The 23133-nt window shown below is 39.6% G+C and overlaps 1 long non-coding RNA gene across 2 annotated transcripts; it reads left to right on the forward strand.

Annotated features, from left to right (window-relative positions):
* Positions 1–1907: 1907 nt before the first annotated feature.
* Positions 1908–12074, forward strand: LOC117273250 (uncharacterized). 2 transcript variants are annotated; one of them, XR_011410004.1, is made up of 3 exons: positions 1908–2482; positions 3804–3863; positions 11840–12074. It is a non-coding gene; the product is annotated as an uncharacterized lncRNA (long non-coding RNA). The 2 variants fall into 2 exon arrangements; XR_004503247.2 differs by lacking the exon at positions 11840–12074 and adding an exon at positions 4555–4872.
* Positions 12075–23133: the final 11059 nt, after the last annotated feature.

The raw sequence follows: 23133 nt of genomic DNA on the forward strand, positions 1-23133 counted from the left end.
ACTGGGATGGCCCAAAAATTTCCCACATTTTCTTTACTAATGATGTCACACTCTTTGGTAGAGCCAATAAGAAGAATTGTGATGCTATCCTGGCAACCTTAGATGAGTTTAACACTGTATCAGGCCAAAATGTTAACTTCCTAAAATCCAAGGTCATCTTTTTAACCAATTGCAAAGAGGATTGGGCTTATAGTTGTAGCTTAATGCTAGGAATTAGGAAAAATAGTGATTTTAGCAAGTATCTAGGCTTCTCCATTTTTCATAAAAGGCCTACCAATAGAGATTTCCCATTCATCATTGATAGTATAGATACTAGGTTGGCTGGCTGAAAAACTAAAATGTTAAACATGGCTGGCCGTACAACACTGACTTGACCATTAAGATTAGCTCCATCCTCAGCGATAGAGAATGGAACTTTGATGCTGTTCACTACCCCATCCCCAAGGACATTAAGAGTGTTATTCAATCCACCTTCATCCCTGTTTCTAGCAACTCCGATGATAAGCTTATTTGGAACCTCAATGGAAATGGGCGTTTCAGCTCCAAATCAGCCTATAACCTAATCAGTTCTGAGCTAAACCCCAGTATCAACCATGAAGACCCATTTGGCTGGACTTGAAAGCTAAAGGTCCCTAATAAAATAAAAAATTTTACTTTGATAATGCAGCATAATAGACTTCCCATTACCAAGCACTTAAACAACATAGGCTTAAAGGTAAGCCCTATATGTCATTTCTGCTCCTATAGAGTGGAAGACATAAACTACATCTTCTTTGAATGTGCCAATGCTAGAGAATTATGGCTGTCCCTAACCCTGGAGTGTACAAACAAGATATACTATCCATACCTTGTGTTTTAATGGTTCACTGGGAGGAAACATGGCACACGGTCAGGAACATGCAATTCAATGATGCTATCAACTGGAAATCCCTTCTTCCTTTCTGTTTTTGGAGCCTATGGCTCACAAGAAACAATAATCTTTTTGAGAAGAAAAAAACTTTACCCTTGTTAAATAAACCATTGCCATAGCCACTGGATACCATCATGTAGCTGTCCACCACAGGGATAAAGGAGAAATCACTGCAATCCATATTAAATGGGAGCCACCACCTAATGGCTCCTATAAGCTAAACACTGATGGGGCTGCTTTCCCGAAATCAAGAGTAGAAGGGGATGGGGGTACCTTTAGGAATAGCAGGGGTGACTGGGTGCTAGGATACACATAAGACTTACCACATACCATAAGTTTAGAGGCTGAACTCCAAGCACTATGGCAGAGCCTCAAAATAGCCCTTAAACACAATTTCACACCTCTACAAATCTGCACTGATTCTGAACAAGTTGTAAGGATGCTAAATGAGAAAAATCTATATTATAACTCTATTATCTTTGAATGCAGGTCATTAATGGAGAAACTGGGAACCCAACACTAGGACATAATTTTCGAGAGCTAAATCAGGTGGCAGACCTCCTCGCAAAAGAAGGAGCAGCAATGAAGTTGTTTGATAGGACAAAACTTGGTCTCGCAAAAGAAGGAGCAGCAATGAAGTTGTTTGATAGGACAAAACTTTTGACAGTTCCTACGGTGTTTGTAAGGAAGACCCTATGGACAGATATCCTAGGAACTGTTTTGTACGTAAAACTAGGAGAATTCTTTTGTAATGCAAGACAATGATAATACAACTTTCGAGAGCAGTAGCTCTCAAATAATGATGTAACTATTTTTGTTATATTTATATAATTATCTAGTTTATCAAAAAAAAAACTTATCTAGACCACTATAGAATCCCCTCATATTAAGTCTTCTTCTCCACGTACAATCATCCTTCATCATACACATTTTCAGAAAATCATAAAACCAAAAATTAGTCACAATGCATCCCCAATCTCTTGCTCACCACAATCATTGGAACATGCACTACTAGAAAAATACAAATTTCCCATAGATATATTATCATTGGTAGTTCCCACTAAAAGTTTAAAAAACTTAGTGGGAAATGGAGGAGTTTTCTTTTACTTTTTTTTTAAAACATTTTCATAGACTATAGGTGAGATTTATTTGGTGCAAAAAAGCGCGTAAATCTTTTCCCACCGAATCAGTGGGCAATGCCATTAAAAGAATTACGATACAAAATTATTAAACCCTTCCCAGTGAAACGGTGGGAATCTAAAAGAAAAGATTAAAAATTATTTTAATATTTCCCACAGATGCAGTGAGAAGCTCAAAATTTTAAATTTTTATTTTTGGTTCAAAAAATCCACGAGTATTAAAAAAAATTTCATCAAAAAAATAAATTTAATAAGACAATTTTCACAAATATACCGAGTGAATCAGTGGGCAATGTCTTTCCTATTACATTAGGCGTACACCCCTTATTATTTTCTTCTCTTTTTCACTCTCATTCTTCTCTTTCTCTCTCATTCTCTTCTTTGCAAATCCTCCATTCTTGTCTAGGGAGCTTTCGCTCAGGCAAAATCACAGGTAAGTAACGTCTTTTCCCCTTTCTCTCTCCCTCTCCCTTTCCTCTCTCACTTTTCCGATTTTACTCTAAATGCCTGAAAACCTAGGGTTCCTTCATGCCTGAAAACCTAGCTTTATGTGTGTGTGTATTTGTGTGTGTAGTTGGGATCTTGGATCCTGAGTTCATAGACCCAGTTAAATTTATCTTCTCCTTTTACCTTAATTTTATAGTATTATTATTATATTTTGAACTCGATTTAGCTTTATGAAGCCTGAAAGATTTCATCTTTTTTCTTACCTGCTGATCATTACGAATTTGTTAAGTTGCCTTTTCTTTTTTGTAATGAAATTTATTGATTGCAATTTATTTTTCTCTCTCTTTGTGTTTTGCCCGGATAAGGAGGGCAACAAGTGCCACTTCTCTATTGGGTATTAATTAGATTAGCTTGCGGCGTATTATACTAATTTCATCCAGGTAAAATATGATAAGCCTATTCCGAACTTCCCAGATAAATTGGCTAAGGAATAGAAAGGGTTTTTTTATTATTCAATATTTGTGATGATAAGTAGGATTTTACCATGTTTATGTCAAGATAATGATGTACATTGGAGGAAGAAGATTGCTAATGTTTTCTAAAAGGAACACAGAGAGAACGTACTAAAAGAGCCACAATGATTCTTCCACACATTAGAGTAGACATATCACATTTATTATGTTTTGGAATATTCATGTATTTTTCACACGTATTCATCCAAATCTTCACATATAACTAGTGAAGTTTAGAATATCCCTAAGCCACTGTCTAGCTTCAAACGCTATTAGCGGTTTCGTGCATTACTCTTTTTGGGTTGAGTTCAATCCTTTTCTGGATTTTAATCTTTTTATCTAGAGTAAGTCAAGACTAAGATTTGCACTGAAAATTTGAAATGTCTTCTCATTGAGATGCTTCCCATTTTTCATCAATGTCAATCTTGCTGTTCAAACTGTGAAATCTTCTCTTAGGATTCTTTAATTTGAGCAGAGAGCTTATCTTATACCACTTGTAAAAAGGATTGTCCCTTTGGACAAATTTTCCTAGTAATAAGATCATTCAATTTCCATTAAGTGTTACTAGGGAGAGTTCGAGTAGCACTCATGTCTTTGCATATTCTTAAGTTGATCTTTATAACGTTATGTGATCTAGTTCTCTTCTATTATCGTATTTTCTGTTGTTATTATTTAGTACTATAATTCTAATTAATTTAGTATTCTCTGATCATTGCTTTAGCTTTTTTACATCTCTTTTTTACTAGCATGATTTTAAGTATAATTGTCATCTCTTTTGCTCATTTTGAAAATTAGACCAGGAAGTGAAGATACAAAAAGCATGAAAGAAGACAAAATCAAGTTATAAGCCTTGAGGTAACTTCGTTTGCTAATCTCTAAGTTGGTTTCAGTTTTTAAATGTAAGTTAAGTTCTTAAATTGGTAGAACAACTACATGAATTCATATTGCTTTTACCTTGATAAAAAACCTTTATTGTGAATATTATAGCTATCTTCCAAAAGATTTTATCAAAAGAACATATAGATTTATGATAGACGACAAGAAAGATATAATGGACTAAAGAAATATAATAGAAGGAAACTGGATTGAAAGAAATATATGTCCTTTGTATATAAGATATGGAAAGGAGAAAACGTGAAAGTTGCAAAGCTCTACAACATCATCAAAAGACTATTAAGCTTAAGAAACGGAGCAAGACATGTCCATGTCACTTAGATACATTCAAGTTTAAATTTATTTGTGGATGATAACCAATGTGTTAGAATCTTGGTTTGACTTTTTAAACTGATTTCAAGAACTTAATCAGAGCATTTCTGTGGAAAAAACTTTTCATTCATAGTAATTTGATCTATAACCATAGCTTTTTCTTGACTTAGAAAAAGATGAATAAAAGTGAGTTCTTTAAGGTATACTATTCAAAATTAATTGTAAACTAAGTGAGTTCTTTAAGGTATACTATTCAAGATTAATTATAAACTAGCTTGAAAAAAATAAATTGTTCTAAGTCTATTCATTTTTTTTTGTGTTTATGTTATTTGTGCACTAGATGGAACGTGAACATCGTGGATGAATATACGATAGGAATCATCCTAATTGTTGTGGATTGAAGGAAGAATTTATTGAAGGTGTTCAAGGATTTATTGCTCATGCAAAAATACTCCCTAAATTTCGTAATGAAGGAACACTTAGGTGTTCTTGTGTGGAATGCAAGTGTATAAAGTTGTTTGAAACCGAAAAATGTTAAAGTTCATCTTTATAGCAAGGGGTTTAGAAAATATTATTATGCGTGGACTGTTCACGGAGAGAACTATTGTAGTGTTGGTGATGTTCATTTTTAAAATCTAGTTGGCAGTAAGAGTAGTACACAAATAGAGAATAATGTTAAAAATTCTCGATTACATAAAAAGGTATCAGATGCTTTTGGTATTTACCCAAGGGTTCAATCCCAACAAAATGTTGTTGATCCTCCTAATGATGGGGCAAAGCGCTTCTATGAATCACTAGAGTCGGCTAGTCATCCACTATATGAAGGCTCAATGCACTCTGAGTTGTTTGTTACAGTTAGATTACTAACTATTAAATCAGATTGGAATATTTTTCAAGCGGGCATGAAGGCTATAATTGGACTTATGAGTGGCGTTAGTCCGAGCATTAAATTACCCAATAATTACTATAATGCAATAAAATTGATTTTCAAGTTAGGACTTTCCTCAACAAAACTTGATTGTTGTGAAAATGGTTGTATGTTATATTATAAAGATGATGCGGCTCTAAAAGTGTGCAAATTTCATGGGCTGTCTCATTTTAAGGAAGTCACAAATGCCAAAGGTAAGAAGTTGCAGTTAAGAAGATGCATTACTTACCAATTATACCTAGGTTAAAGAGGATATATGCATCGATGAGTTTTGTTCCTCATATGAGATGACACTATAAAAATACAAGGCCGCTTGGTGTTTTGTGTCATCCTTTAGATGGAGAAGCATGAAAGCATTTTGATAGGATGTTTCCAGATTTCGCTAATGAACCAAGAAATGTTAGGTTGGGTTTGTGTGTAGATGGATTCACTCCATTTTTTGTGTCTGCTGTACCATATTCATGTTGGCTTGTCTTTGTTACGTCATATAATCTTCCACCTGGGATGTGTATGACAAGTCTATATTTGTTCTTAACTTGCATAGTTCCGGGTCCAAGTAATCAAAAAAGTTCAATTGATGTATATTTTCAGCCGTTGATTGATGATCTAAAATTATTGTGGCATGAAGGTGTTAAAACATACGACATATCAACTAAGCAAAACTTTAGATTGTGTGCTGCTTTGATGTGGACTATTAATGATTTTTCTACCTATGAAATGTAGTCTGGGTGGTCGACTGCTGAAAAGTTAGCTTGCCCCTACTATATGAAAGATACAAATACATTCACTTTGAGACATGGAGGTAAAAACACATAATTTGACTGTCACCGACGGTTCTTGCCAATAGATCATGAGTTTAGGAGAAATACTAGTGCATTTATGAAGAATCAAACAGATTATGATGAACCATCGTCAACTTTGTCAAGTGAGGAAATTTGGGAGAGGGTTAAAGATATACCTAAGGTAATGGAGTCTCTATCGGCTAGAATACCCGGTTGTGGCGTTGAGCATAATTGGACTAAACAAAATATATTTTGGGAGTTACTTTATTGGAAGCATAATCTTCTTAGACATAATTAGGATGTTATGCATACTGAGAAAAATTATTTTGATAACCTATTTAATACTATAATGGATGACAAGAACAAGACAAAAGATAACTTGAAGGCTATGATGGATTTACAAGAATACTGCGGGCAAAGAGAATTAGAACTAAAAGAAGTAAATAACATGATGGTGAAGCCTAAGGCTAGTTATACATACACTTTGGATGATAAACGAAAGATATGTGACTGGGTCAGGAATTTGAAGATGCCCGATGGGTACGTGTCAAACTTATCCAGGTGTGTTGGCATGAAAGAAGGAAATTTGATGTATATGAAAAGCCACGATTGTCACATTTTCTTGGAATCATTAATTCCTATTGCATTTAGTTCATTGTCTGAGAGAATATGAAAATCCATCACAGAGATAAGCTTGTTTTTCAAAATACAATCATCCTTCACCCTACACATTTTCAGAATCATCCTTTACCATACACATTTTCAGAAAACCATAGAACCAAAAATTAGTCACAATGCATCACCAATCTCCTGCTCATCACAATCGTTAGAACATGAACGGCGGTTGTTACTACCAACAAGAAATACAATACAAAGCATCTTCTGACCTCTAAAGTAACATACATCCATGCTCCATCGAGAACATATTATGTTTAGAGTAGAACCTATGTATTATAGTGAGGGGTCACCGGACCCCATAAGTTTCGACAAAAATTCTGTATATATATATGTATTTTATATATATATATATATATATATATATATATATATATATATATAAAATCTTAAAAATAGTTAACTTAAAGTACTTGGTACCCTGAACACTAAAAGCCTTTAGCACGCACTAGTTGAGCAGAATATTGTGCCCCGTCATGTAAAAATCTTGGTTACGCCTCTGATAAGTTCATGAAACTTTCTTCACAATGGAGGTGATGGTCACACTGTAAGGGAACTACTACTACTACTACTTTCTACAACAGTATCCGATATCATTCGCCTACCCCAACAAGTAGCGACAACACTACTACCCCTAGGTTCACACAACTCAAGCACCACAGGTGCCGCCTCTGGTCTGAAATCCGAATTTACTGAATTAACATGCATATCTGCTACTGAAAAACTCTTACCACCTCTTTCATTTGATGAACCAGGGGCTATACTTGTTGGGAAAAATAATAATCCCGCCCATAAATAATATCCACGAATAATAATAATAACACAAGAGAGTAACAACAACACTAACTTTTTTAACGAGGTAAATACAATACCCTAGCGGAGCAATATTACCACTTTAATATTATAATTTAGTAGTGTCAAGAGACTACAATAATTTTAAAAGAAATAATATTATTTATTTAAAATACCTAACTACAATATTACTGTCACTCACTATTTATCTCACATACTACAATCTGTGGATTACTTTCTGTGACTTCTATTGCTTCTCTTTGTTTTGGTGTGTTTTCAAATGAGGAGAAACTCCTCTATTTATAGCAAGAAATGCTTAGCCTAATAGTGGATATGATGTCATGATAAATGTCATAAAAATTTGGTCCACAAATTTGTTATAGTGGATATGTTGTCATGGAAAATATCATGAAAACTTGGTCCACAAATTTATTACAGTGGATATGTTGTCATGAAAAATGTCATAAAAATTTGGTCCACAAATTTTTTATAGAAGCCAAATTAATGGCCATATTACACATGGGATGAACCCATCAAATCTCTCCCTTATTATTTATTTTTCTTCTTCATTCCAAGTCTTGATCTTAATCTCTGAAAATCTTCAAGTTTGAGAGGTTTTGTAAACATGTCCGCAACTTGATCATGAGACTTCACATATTTGAGTTCTACCTCCTTCTTGGCAATGCATTCTCTGATGAGGTAATACCTTGTATCTATATGCTTACTTCGATCATGATATACCGGATTCTTGAAAAGTGCCTGTGAAGATTTGTTGTCAATACAAATCTCTGTAGCTTCAATTTGTGATAAATTGAGCTCCTTCAATAATCTTCTCAGCTAAATAGCATGACATGTACAAGATGTTGCTCTATATATTCAGCTTCACAAGTCGAGAGAGTAACAATGGATTATTTCTTTAAACTCCAAGAAATAACAGAATCACCCAAAAAAAATACAAAACTAGTTGTGCTTTTTCTATCATCAATATCTTCCGTGTAATCACTATCACAAAATCCCATAAGCTTGAAATCACTACAAGAAGAATAAAATAACCCAAAGTCAATCGTACCTTTTAGGTAACGAAGAATTCTTCTAGTGACTTTCAAATGAGTGGAGGTAGGAGCTTCCATGAAGCGGCTTACTACTCCAACTGCAAAGAGTATATCTGGCCTGGTACAAGTCAATTACCTCAAACTTCCCACAAGATTTTTAAAAAATGTGGGATCCACTTTTTCTCCTTCATCAAACTTGGATAATTTTGTCCCACTTTCCATCAGTGTGTTCATGGGGTTGCAATTAAGCATGTTGAACTTCTTAAATATATCTTTTGTATAGTTTTCTTGAGATATAAAAATTCCATCCTCTATCTGCTTCACTTCTAGGCCCAGGTAGTATGACATGAGTCCTACATTTGTCATCTTGAACTTACAGGATATATCTTTCTTAAAAGCTTCAAACAACTTGGGTTATTACCCGTGAAAATAAGATCATCAACATAAACACAAACAAGTATTATATCTCTATTAGTATGAACTTTAAGGTAAAGAGCATATTCATGGAGACAACGAGTAAACCCATTGTCTTGAAAATACTTGTCGATGCAACTATTCCATGCTCGTGGGGCTTGCTATAATCCATATAAAGCTTTCTTCAACCGCAACACTTTATCTTCATGGTTTTTGACCACGAAGCCCAATGGTTGTTCAACATAGACTTCTTCTTCAAGATAGCCTTTCAAGAAGGCTGACTTGATGTCTAGTTGATGGATCTTCCACTTCATTTGCGCCACCAAAGAGATCATAAAACGAATCATCTCCATGTGGGCAACAAGTGCATAAACATCTTCATAGTCAATGCCTTGCCTTCGCTTGTAGCCTTTAGCCACAAGTCGTGCCTTATATCTCTCCACATCTCTATCAGCATTCTTCTTTGTCTTGTATACCCATTTTACTCCAATTGTGCGATGACCCTTGGGAAGAGTTGTTAATTCCCAAGTGTTGTTCTTCTCTATTGACTCGATCTCCTCCTACATGGCTTATCTCCACCTTTTGTCTATAACAGCTTCATTCAAGTTCATTGGTTCACTATCAGCAAAGAGACAATATAAAAAATCAAAATTAGTAATTTCTTCCGTGCCATCTGTAATAACCCGGCCGGTCGGTTCGAGAGTTATAGTCTCGATCCCCTATTTACTACTTCTTACATACTTATTTCTGCTATTGTGACTTGCCGGGAGGGTTCGTTTTGATTTTGGAGTATTTTGGGACACTTAGTCCCTAAATGGAGGTTTAATCCTTAGGATTTGGACCGTAGTCAGAACTGTCTGAAGAAAACTCTGAAATGGAGTTCCGTCGGTTCCGTTAGCTCCGTTAGGTGATTTTGGATTTAGGAACATGTCCGAATAGTGTTTTGGAGGTCTGTAGCTCATTTAGGCTTGAAATGGCGAAAGTTGAAGTTTTGGAGATTTTGAGCGGTAGTGGACTTTTTGATATCGGGGTCGGATCCTAATTCCGGAAGTTGGAGTAGGTCCGTAGGTTTGAATATGACATGTGTGCAAAATTTGGGGTCAATCGGACGTGGTTTGGTTAGTTTCGGCATCAGTTGTCGGAATTTGAAGTTTTAAGTTCTTTAAGTTTGAATCGGAGGATGATTCGTGAATTTAGAAGTGTTTGATATGGTTTGAAGGATCGACTATGTTCGTATGGTGTTTTAGGATTGGTCGGTATGTTTAGTTGAGGTCCCGGGGGCCTCGGGGTGAGTTTGGGGTGCTTAATAGATCAAAAGTTGGGTTTGTGTTATTTCTGAAGTCTTCAGGCATCTGGTGTTTTCGCACCTACGGCGGGAAGACTGCCGGTATGGGATCGCACGTGTGGAGAGTCAAGCGCAGAAGCGGAAAAATGGAGGAGTTCTAGGGGTCGCAGGTGCGAGGTGAATTCAGCATCTGCGATGCCCGCAAATGCGATAGAGTGATCGCAGGCGCGGTGAATAACCGCAGAAGTGGACAGTTCTCCACAAGTGTGCACACACAGATGAGGCTCCTTTGCCGCAAATGCGGTCCCAGCCCCTTAAGTGATTTTTTGCACATGCGATATTATTTCCGCAGGTGAGGAACCGCAGATGCAGTTGAAGTCCCACAGAAGCGGTTTGACTGGCAGAAAAAGGGCTAAATGCGAGGGTTTGATTTCATTCTTCATTTTTGGACTTGAGAGCTCGAAAATTGGCGATATTTCAAGGTATTTTCAGAGGAAGTTTTGAGGTAATGATTCCTAACTCGTTTTTGGTTGTATCCCGTTAATCTATAGTTGGTTTCTCCATTTAATTTCGGATTTGAGGTTGAAAATTTGGGGAAAAGTTGAAAAAACTTCTTAGACCGAATTTTGGGATTTTGATCCAGATTTTGGTATAGGATTTGAGTAATTTTGGTATGAGTGAATGAGTGTTCATATTTTGTGACTTTTACTCGATTCCGAGACGTGGGCCCGGGGAGGCTATTTTGGTCGATTTTTCAATTTCTTGCTTTAGCTTTGATTTCATTAGCTAGATTAGTTCCTTGTAGTTATATTTATTTCATGTAATTTATTTTGGCTAGATTTGGGCCATTCGGAGTCGGATATTCGTGAAAAAAAAATTATCACCGATTGATTGAGCTTGGTTCGAGGTAAGTGGCTTGTCTAACCTTGTGTGGGGGAAATCCCCTTAGGATTTGGTACTCTCGTGATATGTGAGCGCCGTGTACATAAAGTGATGAGCACATACACGGTCTATTTGTTGAAAACCCGATTTATTTTACAGAGTAGTAACATATTTTTCCTTTAATTTGACTTATACCGTTTAAATGAGTATTAGTCTGTTTTCATTCTTAATTGAGCTATTCCAACATGCGTAGTTGTCTTGATTAGCCTAATATCACATGTCTACGTGCTTTAACTGCTTATTTGAACTCTCTGAAGCATGCCTAGTTGATTTTCTTTTTTTCCTTATTCTTTATTAGTCTTATCTGTAGAATTCTTGCTGTTAACTATGGTATTTATCTGTTGAGCTGTGTGTTTACTTTTGAGACTACGAGGTGGTTCCTCGGGAGTTCTCCCTGCACATTTACTTTTGAGACTACGAGGCGGTTCCTCGGGAGTTCTCCCTATATATTTACTTTCGAGACTACGAGGCGGTACCTCGGGAGTTCTCTCTGCATATTTCTTTTGGGACTACGAGACGGTATCTCGGGAGATCCCCTGTTGTTTATCCCTGTGTGATGCATTGTTGTATTGCTGTGTTTTTTTTTTATTAAATTCCAGTCTCTTATTATACTGTTATATTTTCCTGCTTTATTTATTATATCCCAGCGGACCTAACCTGACCTCGTAACTACTCTACCGAGGTTAGTCTTGGCACTTACTGGGTACCATTGTGGTGTACTCATGCTACTCTTCTGCACATGGTTTTGTATGCAGATCCCGGTGCCCCTTATCAGCCCCGCTACTAGGTGAGAGTGCTTGCTGCTGTACGGAGACTTCAAGGTATATCTGCCACGTCCGCAGACCTCAGAGTCCCCATCCATTTCCCTCCTATGTCATTTACCTTCCTTATAACTTTTATTAGGCCCTGGTGTATAGAGATACTAGTTTTCCTCTTGCAGCTTGTGACTTATGATATTTCGGGTTTTGGGAATACTATGTATTATTAGAGTGTTGGTTGTTGTAAATGCCAAGCGGCATCGTTATCAGCTATTTAGTTATCTGTTACAGTTAGTTGTTGAGTTTTGTTTCTATTTTTATTATTTCTGCATCTTTGTTAGGCTTACCTAGTCGTAGAGACTAGGTGCCGTCACAACATCTTACGGAGGGAGAACTAGGTCGTGACAAGTTGGTATCAGAGCTCTAGGTTCATAGGTGTCGTGAGTCACAAGTCTGTTTAATAGAGTCTCGCAGATCGGTACAAAGACGCCTGTCCTTATCTTCGGGAGGGTATGAAAATGTTAGGAAAAATTATACATTTTTGATTCCTTGTCGTGCGAAATTTGTTAACATAAAAAAAAACAATTTCTAAACTTATGTATTCTATTCTCTCACAGATAGTGAGGACACGTACATGCGGATCTGATGACCAGGAACCCGCGCCCCTTACTAGAGCCGCGAGAGGTTGGGGCCGGGGTAGAGGCTGAGGTCATCCACGCGGTGCAGCCAGGGCACCCGCATGAGCTGCCACAAAGGAGCCCTAGTAGCTCCAATTGGAGGGCAGACACCTGAAGCACCTGTTGCTGCACCAGCTCTCCAAGAGACCCTAGCCCAGTTTCTGAGCATGTTTAGCACCTTAGCTTAGGCTGGATTGATTCCACTTGCTCCTGCCACATCTCAGGCCGGGGGAGGAGCACAGACTCCTGTCGCCGATACTCCAGAGTAGCGGGTTCAGGCCGACCAGGTTCCAGAGATTATACTGATGCAGCCGGTAGCTCTGGTTCAACACGAGACTAGGACAGCCGCTTCTGAGGCAGAGCAGCTCAAACTTGAGAGTTACAAGAAGTACAACCCACCTACCTTCAGCGGATCAGCTACAGATGATGCTCAAGGTTTTCTGGAGGAGTGTCATTGTATTCTCCGTGCTATGGGCGTAGCGGAGACGAGTGGGGTTCCTTTTACCACTTTCCAGCTTAGAGGAGCAGCCTATCAGTGGTGGTGTGCTTATGAGTTAAGTAGTCCGGACGAGGCAGCCTCACTTACAGGGACTCAGTTCTCGGACATGTTTTTGAGAGAGTATGTCCCTCAAAGCCTTAGGGACGTATGGCGTGCAAAGTTTGAGTAGTTGCGCCAGGGTGCTATGACTGTATAAGAGTATGCAGTTCACTTAAGTGATTTGGCCTGACATGCAAAAGCCTTGGTTGCCACAGTTCGAGAGAGGGTTTGACGGTTTATTGAGGGACTCTACCCCAGTATCTGGATTAGTATGGCCAGGGAATTGGAGATGGATATTTCTTAGCAGTAGGTTGTGAGTATTGTAATGATATTTGAGGGCATGCTTGCCCGGGATAGAGAGAAGAGAGAGGCCAAGAGGTCTTGAGAGACTGCTCCTTATTCTGGTGCTCGTGCCCCAACAGCTCGCCATAGTAGGGGTTATGGGAGTCGCCCCGTTCATTCAGCTCTTCCAACCGCCAGTGGTATTCCGGTCCCTTCTAGGCCCCAAGAGCCTTATTATGCACCGCCAGTGTCTAGTGTGCCTTCTGCACGGGGTACGTTTAGCGGCCAGTCCAGCAGACCTGGCCCAAGCGAGTCACAGTAGCCACGCCCAACGAGAGCTTGTTTTGAGTGTGGACACTCGCCATATAGTGAGGGATTACCCCAGATTTATGAGGGGTGCATCTCCACAGACTTCTCAGCCACCACGTGCTCCACCGGGTCCTCAGGCTATGATTCCAGCTCCAGCGACCGCCCCACCTGCTCAGCCAGCTCGAGGTGGAGGTCGGGGAGGTCGAGGTCGCCCTAGAGGGGGAGGCTAGGCCAGGTATTATGCTCTACCAGCTCGTACGAAGGCAGTTGCTTCCGACTCTGTCATTACAGGTATTGTTTCGGTCTATCATAGAGATGCATTGGTATTATTTGACCCAGGCTCTACATATTCCTATGTGTCCTCTTATTTTACCCCGTATTTGGGCATATCTCGGGATTCTTTGAGTTCCCCTATTTATGTGTCTACTCCTATGGGAGATTCTCTTGTTGTGGACCGCATGTATCGGTTGTGTTTGATTGCTTTTAGTGATTTTTAGACCAGAGCCGATTTATTATTACTCAATATGGTAGACTTTGATGCTATCTTGGGCATGGACTGGTTGTCGCCCCATTATGCTATTCTTGATTGTCATGCTAAGACCGTGATGCTGACTATGCCAGGTTTAACATGATTTGAGTGGAGAGGAACCTTAGAGTATACTCACAGCAGAGTTGTTTTATTTCTTAAAGCTCAACGAATGGTTGAGAAAGGATGTGACGCATATCTAGCTTATGTGAGAGATGTCAGTATTCATACCCCTACAGTGGAGTCAGTCCTAGTAGTTAGGGACTTTCCAGATGTATTTCCAGCTGATCTTCTGGGCATGTTGCCCGACAGAGATATTGATTTTGGCATTGATTTGTTGCCGGGCACTCAGCCCATCTCTATTCCTGCGTATCGTATGGCTCCTCCTGAGTTGAAGGAGTTGAAGGAACAATTACAAAAATTACTTGATAAGGGCTTCATTCGGCCCAGCGTGTCACCTTGGGGTGCTCCTATCTTATTTGTCAAGAAGAAAGATGGCTCTATGAGGATGTGTATTGCTTACCGCCAGTTGAACAAGGTCACACTGAAGAACATTTATCATTTGCCTCGTATTAATGACCTATTTGATCAGTTACAGGGTGCCAAAGTATTTTCCAAGATTGACTTACGTTTAGGCTATCATCAGTTGAAGATTCGGGAGCCAGATATCCTGAAGACTGCTTTTAGGAGACGGTATGGTCACTACAAGTTCCTTGTGATGTCATTTGGGCTGACCAATTCCCAATAGCTTTTATGCATTTGATGCATAGTATGTTCCGATCTTATTTTGACTCATTCGTCATTGTATTTATTGACGACATTCTGGTGTACTCCCAGACTCGGGAGGATCATGAGCAGCACCCGATGACTGTGCTTTAGAGCTTGAGAGAAAAGAAGTTATATGTGAAATTTTCTAAGTGTGAATTTTGGCTAGACTCAGTGGCATTCTTGGGCCATATAGTATCGAGTGATGGGATCAAGGTGGATCCGAAGAAGGTGGAAGCAGTGCAGAGTTGTCCTAGACCGTCATCAGCTATGAAGATCCGTAGTTTTCTTGGTTTGGCGGGTATTACCATCACTTTGTAGAGAGATTCTCATCTATTGCAGCGCCTATGACCAGGCTGACCCAGAAAGGTGCTCCGTTCAGGTGGACAAAGGAGTGTGAGGAGAGCTTTCAGAAGCTCAAGACGGCTTTGACTACAACCCCAGTATTAGTATTGCCTACAGGTTCGGGGTATTACACTGTATATTGTGATGCGTCGTGGATTGGTCTTGGTTTGGTGTTGATGCAGTACGGTAGGGTGATTGCCTACGCGTCCAGACAGCTGAAGGTGCTTGAGAAGAACTATCCTGTCCATGACCTTGAAGATTTGGCGGCACTATTTGTACGGTGTTCCTTGTGAGATTTACACGGATCACGGAGTTTGCATCATCTGTTCAAGCAAAAGGATCTTAACTTGCATCAACGGAGGTGGTTGGAGCTACTTAAGGACTATGATATCACCATTTTGTACCACCCAGGGAAGGCCAATATGGTGGCCGATGCTTTGAGTCGCCGGGCGGAGAGTTTGGGGAGTTTAGCATACCTTCAAGCAGCAGAGAGACCCGTAGCATTGGACGTTCAGGCCTTAGCCATCCAGTTTGTGAGATTGGATATTTCTGAGTCAAGTCAAGTGTTTGCTTGTGTGGTCTCTCGGTCTTCTCTTTATGATCGCATCAGGGAGCGTCAGTATGATGACCCCCACCTACTTGTCCTTAAGGACACGGTTCAGCACGGTGATGCTAAGGAGGTCACCACTGGGGATGATGGTGTATTGAGGATGTAGGGCAGGCTATGTGTGCCCAACATAGATGGTTTGCGTGAGTTGATTCTTCAGGAGGCTCATAGCTTGTAGTACACTATTTATTCGGGTGCTGCGAAGATGTATCAGGACTTGAGGCAACATTACTGGTGGAGGAGGTTGAAGAAGGATATAGTGGAGTATGTGGCTCAGTACTTAAACTGCCAACAGGTGAAGTATGAGCATTAGCGGCCGGGTGGGTTACTTCAGAAGTTAGAGATTTCAGAGTGAAAATGGGAGCGGATCACTATGGATTTCGTTGTTGGACTCCCACGGACTCAGCGGAGGTTTGATGCAGTTTGGGTGATTTTGGATAGGCTGACCAAGTCAGCTCATTTCATTCCTGTGATGACTACTTATTCTTCCGAGCAGCTGGCTCGTATTTACATCCGCGAGATCATCAGGCTTCATGGGGTACCAGTATTTATCATCTTTGACCGGGGTACGCAATTTACATCGCGGTTCTGGAGGGCCGTACAACATGAGTTGGGTACTCGAGTGGAGCTGAGCATATCATTTCACTCCTAGATGGACGAATAGTCCGAGCGCACTATTCAGATATTAGAAGATATGCTCCGTGTGTGTGTGATAGAGTTTGGAGGGTCGTGGGATCCGTTCTTGCCACTTGAGGAGTTTGCCTACAACAACAGTTATCAGTTGAGCATCCAGATGGCACCGTATGAGGCTCTGTATGGTAGGCGGTGTCGGTCCCCAATGGGTTGGTTCGAGCCGGGCGAGGCTAGATTATTGGGTACGAATTTGGTTCAAGATGCCCTGGATAAGGTGAATGTGATTCAGGATCGACTTCGCGCAGCCCAGTCCAGACAGAAGAGTTATGTGGATTGGAAGGTTCGTGATGTTGCATTCATGGTTGGAGAGCGGGTCTTGCTCCGGGTTTTGCCTATGAAGGGCGTTATGAGGTTCGGGAAGAAGGGCAAGCTGAGCCCAAGGTTTATCGGCCCATTTGAGGTGTTGCGGCGAGTTGGGGAGGTTGCTTATGAGCTTGCCTTGCCTTCCAGTCTTGTAGGGGTTCATCCGGTATTCCACGTTTCTATGATCCGGAAGTATCATGATGATCCGACTCATGTATTGGATTTCAGCTCAGTCCAGTTGGACAAGGATCTATCTTATGTTGAGGAGCCAGTGGCTATTTTGGACATGCAGGTCAGAAATCTAAGGTCAAAGAACAGTGCTTCAGTAAAGGTTCAGTGGAGGGGTCAGTCGGTCGAGGAGGCGACTTGGGAGACCGAGCAGGATATGTGCAGCCATTATCCTCATCTTTTCACCACTTCAGGTATGTATTTATGCTCGTTCAAGGATGAACGGTTGTTTTAAGAGAGGAAGGATGTAATGACCCGGCCGATCGTTTCGAGAGTTATAGCCCCGATCCCCTATTAACTTCTTCTCCCATACCTATTTCGAGAGTTATAGCCCCGATCCCCTATTAACTTCTTCTCCCATACCTATTTCTACTATTGTGACTTGCCGGGAGGGTTCGTTTTGGTTTTGGAGTATTTTGGGACACTTAGTCCCTAAATGGAGGTTTGAGACTTAGGATTTGGACCGTAGTCAGAACTGTTTGAAGACGACTCTAGAATGGAGTTCCGTCAGTTCCGTTAGCTCCGTTAGGTGATTTTGGACTTAGGCGTGTGTCCGGATAGTGTTTTGGAGTTCTGTAGATCATTTAGGCTTGAAATGGCGAAAGTCAAAATTTTGGATATTTTAACCGGTAGTGGACTTTTTGATTTCGGGGTCGGATCCCAATTCCGAAAGTTGGAGTAGGTTCGTAGGGTTGAATATGACCTGTGTGCAAAATTTGGGGTCAATCAGACGTGATTTGGTTAGTTTTGGCATTGGTTGTCGGAATTGGAAGTTTCAAGTTCTTTAAATTTGAATCGGAGGATGATTCATGAATTTAGCATTGTTTGATGTGGTTTGAGGTCTCGACTATGTTTGTATGGTATTTTAGGATTGGTTGGTATGTTTAGTTGAGATCCCGGGGGCCTCGGGTGAGTTTCGGGTGCTTAACAGATCAAAAGTTGGGTTTGTGTTGTTTCTGAAGTCTTCAGGCATGTGGTGTTTTCGCACCTGTGGTGGGGAGACCGCTGGTGCGGGATCACACGTATGAAGAGTCATGCGCAGAAGCAGAAAAATGGTGGAGTGTTAGGGGTCGCAGGTGCGAGGTGAATTCTGCATCTGCGATGCCCGCAGATGCGATAGAGTGATTACATCCGCGGTGAATGACCGCAGAAGCGGACAGTGCTCCGTAGGCGCGCACACGTAGGTGCGGCTCCCTTGTCGCAGATGCGGTCCCAGCCCCTTTAGTCTATTTTTGCACCTGCGATGTTATTTTCGCAGGTGCGGAACCGCAGATGCAGTTGAAGGCCCGCAGAAGCGGTTTGACTGGCAGAAAAAGGTCTAAGTGCGATGCTTTGATTTCATTCTTCATTTTTTGACTTGAGAGCTCGGAAATTGGCAATTGTTCTAGAGATTTTCAGAGGAAACTTTGCGGTAATGATTCCTAACTCGTTTTTGGTTGTATCCCATTAATCTATAGTTGTTTTCTCCATTTAATTTCGGATTTGGGGTTGAAAATTTGGGGAAAGGTTGAGAAAGGTTCTTAGGCCGAATTTTGGGATTTTGATCGAGATTTTTGTATTGGATTTGTGTAATTTTGGTATGAGTGAAATCGTGAGTGAATGAGTGTTCATATTTTGTGACTTTTACTCGATTCCGAGACGTGGGCCCGGGGAGGCTTGCCTAACCTTGTATGGGGGAAATTCCCTTAGGATTTGGTACTGTCGTGATATGTGAGCGTCGTGTATGTAAGGTGACTAGTACGTACACAGGCTATTTGTTGAAAACCAGATTTATTTTACTGAGTAGTAACATGTTTTTCCTTTAATTTGAGTTATACCGTTTAAATGAGTACTAGTCTATTTTCATTCTTAATTGAGCTATTCCAACATGCGTAGTTATCCTGATTAGCCTAATATCGCATGTATATGTGCTTTAACTGCTTATTTGAACTCTGTGAAGCATGCCTAGTTGATTTCCTATTTTTCGTTATTCTTTATCAGTCTTAACTGTAGAATTCTTGCTGTTAACTATGGTATTTATCGGTTGAGCTGTGTATTTACTTTTTAAACTACGAGGCGGTTCCTCGGGAGTTTTCCCTACACATTTACTTTTGAGACTACGAGGCGGTTCTTCCGGAGTTCTCCCTGCACATTTACTTTTGAGACTACGAGGCAGTTCCTCGGGATTTCTCCCTGTATATTTACTTTTGAGACTACGAGGCGGTACCTTGGGAGTTCTCCCTGCATATTTATTTTGGGACTATGAGATGGTATCTCGGGAGATCCCCCGCTGTTTATCCCTGTGTGATGCATTGTTATATCGATGTGTTTTCTTTTTGTTAATTTCCAGTCTCTTATTATAGTATTTTATTTTCCTGCTTTATTTATTATATACCAGTGGGCCTGACCTAATCTCGTCACTACTCTACCGAGGTTAGGCTTGGCACTTACTGGGTACCGTTATAGTGTACTCATGCTACTCTTCTGCACATATTTTTGTGTGCAGATCCAGGTTCCCCTTATCAGCCCCGGTACTAGCTGAGAGTGCTTGCTGATGTACGGAGACTTCAAGGTATATCTGCCGCGTCCGCAGACCTCGGAGTCCCCCTCCATTTCCCTTCTATGCCATTTACCTTCCTTACTACTTTTATTAGACTCTGCTATATATAGATACTAGTTTTCCTCCTGTAGTTGTGACTTATGATATTCCGGGTTTTGGGAATACTTTGTATTATTAGAGTGTTGGTTGTTGTAAATGACAAGCAGCATCGTTATCAACTATTTAGTTATCTGTTACAGTTAGTTGTTGAGTTTTGTTTCCATTTTTGTTATTTCCGCATCATTGTTAGGCTTACCTAGTCGTAGAAACTAGGTGCCGTCACGACATCTTACGGAGGGAGAATTAGGTCGTGACACCATCATAGAGCTCTTGAATGCTCCTTGTCCTTTGCGGTTACTCATTTGAATTTTGTTGAGAAGAAGGAGATTAAACATTAGTTGGAGAAGAAGGTGGAGTTGTATCATGCACAAGTTCCACGGTCTCTGGTTCTTCTTCATCGCCAAAGTATGGAAGAAAATCATATGAAGTTTCTTCCTGAGCTTCCCAATTTCATGCCAATTCTTCATCAAATTCAACATCACGACTCACCACCATCTTGCCTCTACTTGCGTTGTATAGATTGTAGCCTTTTGAACTCGTATCATAGACAACAAACACATGCTTTACACTTCGATCGTCAAGCTTCGCTCTCTCTTGATGTGGCACATGAGCATAGGCTATGCTCCCAAAGATTCTCAAGTGCTTGACACTTGGCTTTCTTCCACTCCATGCTTCTTGAGGAGTTTGATCTCTAACATTCCTTGTTGGAGACATATTGTTCAAATAAACTACACAAGATACAGCTTCTACCAAAAATTCCTTGGGCATACTTTTAGCTTTTAACATACATCTAGCCATAATTAAGAATCGTTCGATTCTTTCTCTCTGCAACTCCATTTTGTTGGGGGTGAATAAGGTACCGTTAGAGGACGACGAATTCAATGAGACTGACAGAAGTCATTAAATTCTTTTGAAGTGAATTCTCCTCCTCTATCGGACCTTAAAGCTTTTATTTTATAGCCACTTTCTTTCTCCACAAGTACTTTGAAATTTTTAAAAGCAACAAAAGCTTCAGATTTTTGGTTCAAGAAATAAACCCAAGTATTTCTACTAAAGACATCAATGAAAAGTAGAAATTATTTACTTTTACCAAAGAAAGGTTGATTGATTGGTCCATACATATCAGTATGAACAAGTTGAAGCGGTTTATTTGATCTTGACATGGCCTCCTTTGGAAAACTCCTCCTTGCATGTTTTCAAACAATTGATTGGGATCGTTGATTGATGGTATCCTATGCATCATGTTTTTTCTCCCATTGATTTAAGTGCTTCAAAATTCATGTACCCAAATCGTATGTGCCAACACCATGATTCATCTTGCACATTGGCCTTCAAATACTTTGCATCAATTGTTTTAAGATTCAGAGAAAATAATCTATTCTTTGCCATATGTACTTTAGCAATTAGAATTCCACCTGAATCTCTAAGCCAAAGATGCATATTTTTATGTGGATGTCATATTCCTTTTTAATAAGTTGGCCCAAACTCAAAATATTACTTTTTAATTTTAGCACATAATAAACATCTTGAATTAGCTTGTGACTACCATCTTTACACGAGATCAGAATCGTATATATCCCTTCGATTTGAATCTTTGAGGTATCTCCAAAGGACACATTACCTCTCACTGTTTTATTGATCTCCACAAACTTCTCTTTACATCCACACATATGATTGCTTGCTCCATTGTCCAAATACCACGAGCTGCAATTATCCCTGTCTTCTTCCTTGAGTGCCATCAACAACGTTGACTCATGTTCTTCTTTCTTGTCGTCAACAAGGTTAGCTTTTTCTTCAACATTGCTACGACATTCCCAAGAGTAATAGCCAAATTTATGACAATTATAGCACTCAATGTTTTATTTGTCATACCTTTGTCCATTATTTTCTTGGTAGTAGCCACGTCCTCTTCCTCCTCTTTGTCCACGGCCATGACCTTTGAATATTTGGTGGATTTTAACTTCATTATCGAAGTTGTTACCATTAATTCTTCCTCTTCCATGACCACCACGGCCTCGCTCTCGTCCGTTTCCTCGATAGCTCTTTCACCTCCATAATCCTTAAAGGATACCTGAGTTTTAAGAAGTTGCTCCAGTGACACTTTTTGTCTTCTTTTGATCTTTTCTTCGTGGCCTGTAAAGAACCCTCCAATTGCTCTACCAACATAGAGTCTAAATCTTTAGACTCCTCAATAGCACACACCATAAAATCAAATTTAGTTGTTAAAGTGCGAAGGATCTTTTCTACCACACGGACATCTTCTATGTCCTCCCTGTATCTTCTTAATTGATTTACAACAACCTTCACTTTTGAACAATAATCTCAAATGCATTCGGATTATTTCATTTTTAAAACTTTAAAGTCAGCCCTTAGAGTTTGAAGTTTTACCTTCCTCACCTTGTCAACTCCTTGAAGATAATTTTGTAAAATCTCCCAAGCTTCCTTTGAGGTGGTAGCATTTGCCACCTTCTCAAACATGGTGTCATCCAAACATTGGTGGATGAGCGTGAGGGTTTGTTGATCCTTCTTCCTTGTCTTTGCCAAGACATCTTTTTTATTTTGAGGTAGAACTTTCTCATTATCGGGTTTTACATACCCTCTATCTACGATTTTTCATACATCCTGAGAGCCAAGAATGACTTTCATACGTAAACACCATTTTTCATAATTATCTTTTGTGAGACGGGGGTACTGAAAAGACATCATACCGTTATTTTCTATGGCTCTGATACCACGTTGTTGGAAAAAATAATAATCCCGCCCAGAAATAATATCCACGGAAAATAATAATAACACAAGAGAGTAACAACGATACCAATTTTTTTAACGAGGTAAATACAATACCCGAGCGGAGCAATATTACCACTATAATATTACAACTTAGTAGTGTCAAGAGACTACTACAATTTTGAAAGAAATAATACTCTTTATTTAAAATACCTCACTACAATATTACTGTCACTCACTATTTATCTCACAGACTATAATATGTGGATTACTCTCTCTAACTTCTATTGCTTATCTTTGTTTTGGTGTGTCTTCAAACGAGGAGAAACTCCTCTATTTATAGCAAGAAATTCTTGGCCTAATAGTGGATAAGATATCATGGCAAATGTCATGAAAACTTGGTCCACAAATTTGTTACACAGGCCAAATTATTGGTCATATACACATGAGATAAACCCATTTATTTATCCGGTTATTCTGTTACACATTTATCGTGCACGCACTCCGACCATTATCCTATATTTCTTAATCTAGTCAAGCCAATGAGCAAACCAGAACATATGTTTCTCTTTGAAATAATGAGGCTTCATCATATTTATTTTAAAAGTATCGCTAATCACCATTGGCTATTGGATCAGTTGTTAAACACGTGC

The sequence above is a fragment of the Nicotiana tomentosiformis genome, chromosome 8 (genome assembly GCF_000390325.3).
Source record: "Nicotiana tomentosiformis chromosome 8, ASM39032v3, whole genome shotgun sequence".
In the NCBI taxonomy this organism is placed as follows: Eukaryota; Viridiplantae; Streptophyta; class Magnoliopsida; order Solanales; family Solanaceae; genus Nicotiana; species Nicotiana tomentosiformis.